At 39.0% G+C, this 10,738-nt stretch overlaps 1 protein-coding gene and 1 long non-coding RNA gene across 2 annotated transcripts in view; one reads left to right on the plus strand and one right to left on the minus strand.

The window, feature by feature from the left end:
- Positions 1–3,114, minus strand: part of ankfn1b (ankyrin repeat and fibronectin type III domain containing 1b) — a 155,438-nt gene extending 152,324 nt beyond the window's left edge. The window contains exon 1 of the mRNA XM_085284320.1: positions 2,900–3,114. The gene's annotated coding sequence lies outside the window, so the exon portion shown is untranslated. The remainder of the gene's footprint in view (positions 1–2,899) is intronic.
- LOC146568331 (uncharacterized) lies at positions 2,407–3,904 on the plus strand. The gene is made up of 3 exons (XR_014893614.1): positions 2,407–2,876; positions 3,395–3,483; positions 3,565–3,904. It is a non-coding gene; the product is annotated as an uncharacterized LOC146568331 (long non-coding RNA).
- Positions 3,905–10,738: the final 6,834 nt, after the last annotated feature.

Below are 10,738 nucleotides of genomic sequence, written 5' to 3' on the forward strand. Positions count from 1 at the left end.
CAAGGAAGGTTTTTTCTAAATAAGTAACTGTTACTCAACAATTAAATTACTAAAACAGTTGCTCTTTCATTTCCTGTGATTGACTAATCAAGTTACTGCTGCAGGTCTACAGTGACAGTTATTCTTTTCTTTTTCTTCACACATACACAGCTCAACTTGAATCAGTACAATGCGCATGAATCTAATCAATAGCTTTCATGTAAATGTCAGGCAATTATGCAGAGCTGCAGCACCTGGATAAACTGCATATGGGTGCTAACACCTCTTTCGCCCCGAGCCTGCATGTTAATTAAGCTGAACATCTGGCGAGAGGAAAAACACACTGTCGGATTGAACCGACGGGATGCTGCCTTGATCCAAAGTGCTGAATGTTTTGGAAGGTGAACTTCAGTTACATTTTTGATGTGCTTATTTCCCTGTGCCAAGATCTACTGCAGTCCAAAAAAATAAAATAAAAATACAGGGATTAGGAGCCAATCTTTTGCTGATGGTAGGAAATCTCTGGCTAAGAAAAGACAGCGGATGCTGAAATGTGCTGTAAGGTCAAGTTCCTACTTTTAACTGAATACATCATACTGATATCACAGAGGAGGGCATTGGGATTACATGACATGCAATGAAGTTATTAGTTTGTTTTTATTTTTACGTCTGATGTGGCAAACCGTACTAAACTGAGACTAATGTGCCCTGGAATGGACTGATTGTGATAAAGAAACAAAAATAAATGGAGACTTCCACCGAGCATAAATGCCCTTGTGCTCTTTGTTTGGGGAACCAGTCGATTGAGTTTTTGTGTCCCAGCATGGCAGAGTTTGGTCAACAGACAGACAACCAGACAAAGCAATTTATACCAGCTGTTCACAGATAAAAAGAACAACAATACATCAAACAGCAAGAACAAAAGACGACTCCACAACAGAGCAAAGTGTTATTGACTCACTGGTATCTCGGCTTTATTATCGCTCTCTAGTTCTGCCAGCACTAGCTAGATTTTGATAATCCTACTGTATGATGATAAAAGATTAAAGCAACATTTAAAAACGGCATGTTTTATTTCTCTTTTCACATATTTGTAAGGTATACACCTTTCCTTTCCTTCCACCTAGTCATGCATACTTGATCCATGCTGTACGGTAAGCAGGAGCAGTAGCCAGCCGCTGCCTGCCTGTCCCATCAAACATGCATAAGAAACAGATGTATCTTTGATGTAGGTTTGTTCATGTTGCCCCCGTGTGCATGAGTGTGTGAATGAGTGTGTGTGCTTGTATGTTTAGTGTCTCTTTTTTTTCTTCTTTTTTTTAAATGTGCTTCCAGGCCCTACGGGCACAAGCTAGGCTGAGGAGATGCGGCTGCATGCCCCGACACACAAGCAGAGACGGAAGGTTGCCACAGATCCAAGGGAGGATAAATGATCGATGCAGCCATGCATTATCTTTGAAAGCATGATTCCTATTGAGGAAAGGAAGTATGCAACTGTAATAGCTCCTGTTATTAAAACTACACCATTATGCATTCATTCCAGGTTTTGTTCAGCCTGCTTCAGATTAGCACAAGTGGTGCTCTACTGTACTATATTTTAAAGGCTTAACCATGAATATGTTTGCCTTTTGCACTGACAGTCAAGGAAGCTTTGAGAATAGGCACCAATAAATTCATACCTTCATATATCCATAAAGAGAGAACTATTGTGGAATATAATTATTATTTTAAAGGTATATTTAGGGATCCTAGTACTCACAGCTTGGACTGTATTCAGAGGTTACTAATGTTAGAGTATTTCGCTGGCACTGCACTTAATGACAAGCATGGCACCGGTTCACGAGACACTCATCTTTAAGCACCTGGAATAGTGAAAACTTCCCTTGCACAAGACTGTAAACAAGCATAACCATGAGTCATCTGAGCGAAAAGCTTTCCTATCCTGCGTGTTGCCAGCTTCATTCCAGCCAGTAGGTCCCAATTTGCTCCGTCTGGTGTGTCTGCTGTATGACTGAACTGTAGTTACCCTCCACTCACCTTCAAAAACCCCCACCCGTAAGTTGATGACCACCTAATGTTACCCAGTCCTCAGTTTCCTACCATCTACACACAAATGCAAACATACCGTAGTGTAACACATGTATTTATTTTGTCATTCACACAGCTACTACTTCCATTCTCTCTCTCTCTCTCTCTCTCTCTCACACACTCACACACACACACACACACACACACACACACACACACACACACACATCTTTTTCCTTTTCCCCTAAGACAATTGTGTGTTGCTAACTCTCTATTGTAGAAGCCAGTCATTTCCACATGTGTGCTGACCATAAAGCAGCAAAGGGCCGACTAAAAGCATCCTTTTCCTGACTGGCAGGGTCACAATCTGCCTCATATAAACACAGGACACACCTTAGCCCAACAGATTCCACATATCCTTCTGACCTCGTTACCTCCCCCGAAGTGCTCCTCTTTCCACTGACACAGGATACTAATAAATAAATGTTGACAAAGCCGCTTTTTTTTTTTGGGTTTTGTTTTGTTTGTTTGTTTGTTTTTTATATCTTTCTCGTTGACGGGTAAAAGACAAAAAAAGAACACTCTTTGGGGTTTTTTAATTTAAAAAAAAAGTTTAAAAGCAAAGCTAAGCCGGGGTCCTTTTGTGTCTCTCAACGTGCCTCGCGCAGGGTTTCCCTAGCATTGTCATGACAACTGTGTGTACGCACCGACACTGGCCTTTGAAAACAATACACCCACAAAAAGTTGACTGAAGTGGGCCAGCTAAGATTTTTTAAATGAAAAAAATCGTCCAGAAAACAGAGTGAAGCAGAGATATTAAGCGGAAAGGAAATGAATAGCGAACAAGTGCACAAGTGGGGACAAAAAGTGTAAGATGCAGTCATTTCCATACCTTCTTGTCGAAGAAGTATTTGTTTCCTTTTCAACTATTCCCGGGTGCCGTTCTTGTTAGCTAGAGTCAAGCGACTACTTAGCTTTTGTCACTGTGTTCTAAACAATTAGTTTGTGACACCGGTAATGTGTAGCGAGCCGTAGCAGCACGAGAAACAACTCCACCAAGCTGTAACTTTTCTCCGCCCCGGACTGCCTGCTTCTGTCTATCGGGGGGGATGCTTCGCTCCGCCTAGCTCAACCCTGAAGATAAATCACTGTGATCCACCGGATTTCAACTTTGTGTCTTCTTGCTGGTGGCAACATGTCTCTCCCCCCCGTAAAATTACACAGTATGCTATTTATAATTAGCGAGTTTCTTTAATCCCATTATATTTACCGCTTTTTTAGTGCAAAATCGAAGCCACTATTTGTGCCCCGTCTCCAGGCCAGAGTCAATTGTGATGATTGATTTCGGACAGGACAATTATATTAATAAGAGTTTAATGGGTTTTAGACTTTGCCCCGCTTCTTCATTAGCGAATCGGCTTAATCCTTTGAACTTTCCTTGTTCAAACAACCCGAGTGACACAGACATTAAAAGAGGTAATCCAGACTCACTCAACTGAATGCTTCACATGCTACCCTTTACTCCAAAGACATTTACATCTCTCCCCTGTTTTAAAGGGACAGCAGACTAAGATGGAGTGGAAGGGCCACAGCAACACTGGCACAGTGTGGTGATAAGAGGACGCTGAAGAGAATGCAGAAAACTGAAGCTTGTCAGATTGAAAAAAGCACATTAACTTGAGAGTTGGCTGGATTTGTAAAAAAATAAAATAGCTGGCAATGGACAGATGCAAGATATACACGGTTACACCCAGTATCAACAACAAAGAGGATGTATGTTGTATCATAAGACACAGTGATAAAGTTATTTCACTAACTCATCAACACAAGACATTTTGTAAAGGGTAAACCCAGCCATGCTAGGGTTTAGCGTACTGAATCAAAACTAGCTATGTGTTTTGTTTGTTTTTAATTTAAATGCCCACAATTGTACGGAAGTAACAATCATGTTGTATATTATGTGTAATATATTTACACAAATGTTTGAAGTGCACTCACCAGCTTTTGTGTGTATTATCATGATGTTATTGAAAAGGATAAGATTATGTTTAATTAAGTGTCCTCACACAGACACACACATGCACACACACCTGCTCTTGTCTCCTTCCTGTCTCTCATCTCCTTCTCTGCTCCCCCAGAAGACTGAGCGAACTAGTGAGCCCTTCCTTTCACTGAATCAAAAAAATAATGCCGTACATAACAGTTTGACCGGCATGAACTAGTAGTTCTTTTTTAAAGTGATTCTCAAAGACCTTTTAGCCAAGAACTTGGTATATCTTGGTATAGTCAATTGAAGAAACTGGACAAGTGGAGGATAAAAGAAGAGGTCTCTGCCTTAAAAACAAAAACAAACAAACAAAAAAAAAAAAAAACAGCAGCAGCAAAAACCTGACACAGGACCTGAGACACCCATCTGACCCTTTAGCTGACCCATCTCCTGTTCACTGAAACACACACACCTCTTCTTGTCTTATTCTTCTCCCACAAACACATTTTCTCCTCTGCTTTCTACCCTTTCTGTGTGGAGTTTTCCTGTACTTGTGTGGGTTTTCTCCACATACTCCAGCTTCCTGCCATGGTTACTGGGCGATTCTAAATTGGCTGTAGGTGTGACTGTGAGTGTGCATCAATAAAGACTAGGGTCAAAATTATAAGAAAGAAAGTCATCAGAGTCCCTCCTGAGACCAGCTTTATGGAGGTAAAGTTGTAGATCAGCAATAATAGGAGTCTGATGACAAGATATGGTATGCAAAGTTGTCAAATATCACAAAGTACATAATTACACTGTAGGTAGCTACTTACAAATTTATATTTTTGTCTTTAATTTTAAAAGAACATTAAGTTTTGGAGCCAACATGGTTCATACTGTTAACCACTAGATAGCATCAGCGTGCCACTAGCTGGCACTGATACTAATACCATAAATAGGACTATACAAAATCTTACAGTGTTCAAATTACTTTAGCAAAGGTTGAAGGCTAGGTGTGCAGTGCATTCTTAAACACAATTCACTCCCAAGTAATAACAATAATCTCAAGAACTGAAGCAATCAACAAAGAAAATATTTACCCCATAGAATTCTACAGGACTGGAAATCTTTTTACAACCATATCTCCCCATCCGGTGGCCTTGCAGCAGAATGCAAGTTTTTAGACTATTGGCTTAATTTAATCAACCAGGAAGCTAGCTAGCATCCATGTTTGATAGTGTTTATGACTTGGATGTAATATTTTACATGACAGTGGATGGAGCAAGTGTGCGTGCACCTAGCTGCAGGGAGCAGACTTTATCACTATTCATTACTTTATTGTCTCCTAATCACAATCTTTTATTTATTTTGGGATGATTTATTTGACCTCAAACATACCTTGATGGTAGTTTTTGTTGGTTGTTAATTACTTTTGCATTAATTTTAATATTTTAACCTAAACACTGCTGAAGTAGCTGAATACGTTTGTTTTTTTTTAAAGTCATATTTAAAAAAGAAACCCTCTGCACCATATTTCCTGCCTTTTAATCCAGGATTTTGCAGAATAACATTCTCGTCTGGCAAACATCAAATCCTGCAAAGCTTCTGTGTCTCACTGTCGTTTGATATGAATGCCTTTATCATATACGGGGGAAACACATGCAGCTGACTGATAAATTAAGAGAAAGCCCTTAATAACTGAAGATTCTTCCAGACAATATATGATGGATGAATTTATCGTACAAAAAATGAAAAGCATCTTTTTCACCTCCAAAGGAGACTTCTTTGAAGTAACACATCAAGGCTCTCCATTAGTAACATTAGAACACAAATGTAGAAAGCACTTTTTTGTGGGCTCCAATTTTCTATGTGGCCTCAACTGTATTTTTAAGGCTACTGCCATTTTAATTTGGGGGGTAAGGGAAGGGGGGACAATTAAGCTTGGTTAACAAGATCTGTCAGCAGACTGTGCAGGTTCAGTGTACAGGCACAGATACTTGCTAATTAGCTCAACTATTAGAAAAACTAGAATTTCAGTATATAAAACAGACTTCTTGAACAATCTGTTACCAAAATGAACTGCACAGCAAGTCAACTAATTTATCAATATTTCTTACCAGAGCTCCAATTCATTTATATAGCACATTAGAATATGTCTAGGACTGTCTAGCAGCCAATACATGAAACACCTGACTGTTAGCGTTTACGTCTCTAATAATGCAGGAGATCAATATCCGACCAATATCCTTTCTTTAAAAAAAAAATCAGGCTGTAAATATGTTCATTTCTGCCATAAAAATTAACACGAGTCTGTGTCGACTGACTTGCTTTTTGAACCAGCCTTATTTGAAGTATTGCAATCTCTTTAGTTCCCTTCATTTGTTTGCTTCAAAGTTTCAGTTTAGTGGGAACATGTTTTGTAAGAATGGTCTCTGCCACATTAGGCTTCCTGACTTGTAAGTCTAAGTCAAGCAACAGTAAATTGTTCTAATGTTCATAATGACCCATCACCAATATAATGTTTTTGAAACAATTATAATGCCATATAATATATACTTATTTAAAATAAGAGTAAATCTGATTTTTTATTGTAGAAGCCATGGCGTCAGGGTCAAGGGTTCTTCACTGTCAATTGACATTGTCATCTTTCACCAGGTTGTTATCAGCCTCCCCTCCGTAATCATCATGTTTTTAATCACAGTTTTTATATGTAGGCAATGCGTCGTTGCCAGGAACAGCAAGCTGGGTGAGGTTATGGAAGGACACAGTTATAAGTGACTTTAGTCTTAGTTATCAAAGTGTGACAGCAGAAAACACAAGCTGTCACACTTTGCTGGGCACTGAAACAGAACCTGGCATATAAAAGGGCCTAGTGATGCCATATAATGCATCATTAGTATTATTATATATGCTACAGCTTTCTCTAACTCAAGGTTTTAAAATGTATTGAATATTTCTATATAGAGCAATTATAGAACATTTTTATTACAGTCAATTTACAGTATGCTCAGGCTGAACATAAACAACAAAGGCAGTCTCATTTCATGTACTTTAGGTTTTGTAATTCCTTTGGCAAAATTATTGGCTGTTTTATATGTTTTATGGTTAGGTGAAAAAGAAAGCTTATACAAGACTCTGTATTCCTGTGAAAAACTTTGTACAGGCCATGGTTCAGTAGCTTGTAGGTCTACCTGTAGCAGCAAAAACTGAAGTAATCATTTTCTGTATGACTATTAGTCTCTTGCATCATTGTGGAGGAATTTTGGGTCTCTCTTCTTTACAACATTGCTTCAGTTCATTGAGGTTTGCGGGCAGTTGTATATGCACTGCTCTTTTAAGGTCCCATCACAGCATTTCAATGGAGATTGAATAGAATTCTTTTCTCTTTCAGCTATTCTGTTGTAGATTTGCTGCTGTGCTTGACATCATTGTCCTGTTGGATTATCCAGTTTCAGCTAAGTTTTAGCTGTCGGGACAGACAGCCTCACATTGTACTCTAGAATCATTTGGGATACAGAGGGTTCATGGTTGACTCAGTGACTGCGAGGTGGTTAGGTGCTGTTGCTGAAAAACAAACCCAAGTCATCAACCTTCCTCCTCGTGTTTGACAGTTCGTATGAGGCGTTCGTGCAGATATGCTGTGCTTGTTTTTTTGTTTTTTTTTAACCATTTGGTATTAATCATTGTATTAACACACACCTGAATGCTTCAGACCAATATACTACCAAATGCTGCTGCTTATAGAGGTGCTCAAACTTGTTGATGATCAGTTAATCAAGTGCATTTGATTAGCAGCACCTGGCTGCTACTTACCTGCTTAATTCCTATGGAAGCAGAAAGGATGTACTTAGTTTTTAATAGTTTTTCATTCAGTAACACCTGTTTAAATTATTAGATCTTTTTTTCACATTGCTTACATCTGCATCTGTGATCAAGGACAACTTGGGGATGTCTTTTTATGGTGATGGGAAGAATATTTACCTCTAATTAAACTTTTACCATGTGTGACTCAGAGTTAGAGTTTACAATACACTGATACTTCCTGTTGTCCAGTTTCTATGTTCAGGTAGTTTCAACTTCTCATTATCTTAGATGTTTAGCCATCATGAACATGTTACCTCACATTCTGCGATGTCTACTGGCTACATAGTTTCTACATGAACTACATGTGGGCTACATGTGAACTACATATGAGCTACATAGAAATCATAGCTGAAGGTTGTTTTTAAGGGTGATCCCACTTACTCCGGATCTGCAGCGCAGGAACTCCTCTAAATTTCTGTCTGTTTAGAACCACAGTACACTTACACAAAATTTGTCTTGAAGAAATGCATAATATAATCATCACCAAGAGTGATTTCTGTCCTTACAAGCCTAATACCAAGCTGTCAGGATCTGGTAATGGGTTCACTGTAATGGGGTCAGCCCCATACACAAGAAACTGTGATGCACTGTGTATTCTGACACCTTTCTGTTTGAACCAGCATGAACCTTTTTAGCAGTTTGAGGTACAGTAGGTTGTCTCTGCGATTCAACCACATGGGGCAGCCTTTTAACTCCCCAATGCATCAATAAGCCTTGATCGCCCATGACCATGCAGAGTATACAATTCCAACAAGTCAATAATTGGCATGACCGCCTTTATTATTCAACACAGTCTGAATTCCCTTAGGCAGGCTATCTTGTATCTTCTTTAAGTAGTCCTCATGAATAATTCTCCAGGCATCTTAAAGGACATTTCAAAGCTCTGCTTCTTGTTCTAATACAGGGGTGTTAAACTTATTTACCACTTTATCACGCGGAGAAATGGCTTACTTAAGATAAAAATTAGCTGTATGTGGCCCACAATCTAAAATGAGTTTGGTATCCCTGATTTAGTCCTCACTAGGCCATAAAACTCAATGAACAAGTGGAAACAAGCTGGAATGAAAAACAACGCATGACAAATCTGTCACAGCATGATGAGGAGATACAAGGTTTAACTTTTGCAGGATGCTGATGAATGGATGAATCTCAGGCGTGCAGGATAATTGGACATCGAGGTTAGAACTCATCAGTGAGAACTGATATTGTTAAAGAAAGAGAGAGACACAGCAACAAAGAAATCACAGGAAACAATGTGAGGAAGATCCCCCCCAAAAACTGTAGAGACACAGTTTTACCAGATGTTCTCTGCTGTTGTCTGGATTCTGAAATGGGAGAAATAATAATATTGAGCAGAAACAATGAGAGGACAGGACATCAGAGATTGATGTTGTGTGTGTGAACCATGTTTGTATGTTTTTAGGTTTTAAGTTGTTTTTGTTGGTTTCATTAAAGTGATTTGAGACCATCAAAATTAAACATTCTGTTAAAGCCCAACTCTCATTTTATTCTGATGTGTACATTATATGTTGATGACTCTATTCTTTAATGGGGAAAATCCATCAACCATATCAACCAAAGTAACTTCATCACTGATATCATTTCTAGAGGCTGATGAAAGGTTGGAAATGCTGCACCATCCTTATGATTTCCCAAAAAGGTGTCCTTCTTTCCCGCGGTGCTACGCCCTGAAAGTACACTTATAGTTTTAGCAAATTACAAGAGGATCATTATTATTATTTAACAGTTGGAAGGTGGATATGGTGAATGATGGATGATGATGGAGAGAAAGATCAGTGAGCGTTGATTTAAGAGAGGTGGAGGAAGAGATGGAGAAGTGGAACAGAATGGAATGGAGGCCAGGTGGAGAAAGGAGGGATGTGGAAGCGACTGTTGTCCAGCCTGCTGAACCCCCAGCAGCCTCGTGCGCACTCTTGTCAGCAGAATGTTTCCTGTTTCTGGTCACCCAGGACCAGGAGCCTTTTTTCTTTTTCTCCGGCTCTTTCTCCCATTTTATTTTTTTCTTCTTTTTCCTTTCTTTGCTTTTTTTCTTGGCCTCCTCCTCGTCGCCTGATGTTCCACGAGTTCTGTTTTTGTTCCACAGTTTATTATTTTAAACTACATTATTTATTTTATTCTTCGGCTAAAACACTGCACAATTTTGCAGCTGTTCTGTCTTGTCCTTTTGAGTTTCTCTGTTTTTTTATATTTTGCCTCTCATTGTATGTTTTGAGTATTTCAGAATTTCTGGCCTCCACTTCTTTGTGCTTTTTTACCAGTTTTTCGTAATCTTGCACTTGTTTTATTTTCTCCTGCTGCATTTCTGTTCTGCAGCTGTTGGTTCTTCATCTCAAATGCTTTACATTTCTGCTGCAGTTCTTGTTTTTCTTCTATTTGTTTGCTTTGCTGAAATTGCTTGTAGTCATGTGTATCATGATCATGATGTATCATGTATTGTGTGTGCATCTTTCAACTTCGCTTCCAGCTCTGCCACTTCCAGATGCATCTTTCCCTCCATTATTTGGTATATGTGCTCCAGCTGTTTATGTTTTTCTTCCAGCTGTGCATGCTGACTTTTTATGCTGTCCATCTCTTGTAGCTGCATAAAGATTATTCTTCTCTTCCAGATCTTTGTATTTGTGCTCCAATTCTTGCATCTCTTCCAGATGTTTTTTATTCTGAAATTACTTCTGTTCTTTTCGAACACAACTTGGATGTGTGCATTGTTAAGGTTTTACCATATCCACGTTCTCATGCTTCAATATATGGTTTTCCTCTTCTAGCTGTTTGTTTTTTTCCTCAAGTAGCTTACATTTCCCCCCCCATGTTTTTCTAAAATCTGCAAAGGTATCTGCATGAAAGAAATTTCTTACAGAGGTTTTACAGAGGTTACAGAGG

This window comes from Mchenga conophoros, linkage group LG8, assembly GCF_057382185.1.
Source record: "Mchenga conophoros isolate Kocher_MC1m ecotype Shallow Benthic linkage group LG8, M_conophoros_male_GT1.1, whole genome shotgun sequence".
In the NCBI taxonomy this organism is placed as follows: Eukaryota; Metazoa; Chordata; class Actinopteri; order Cichliformes; family Cichlidae; genus Mchenga; species Mchenga conophoros.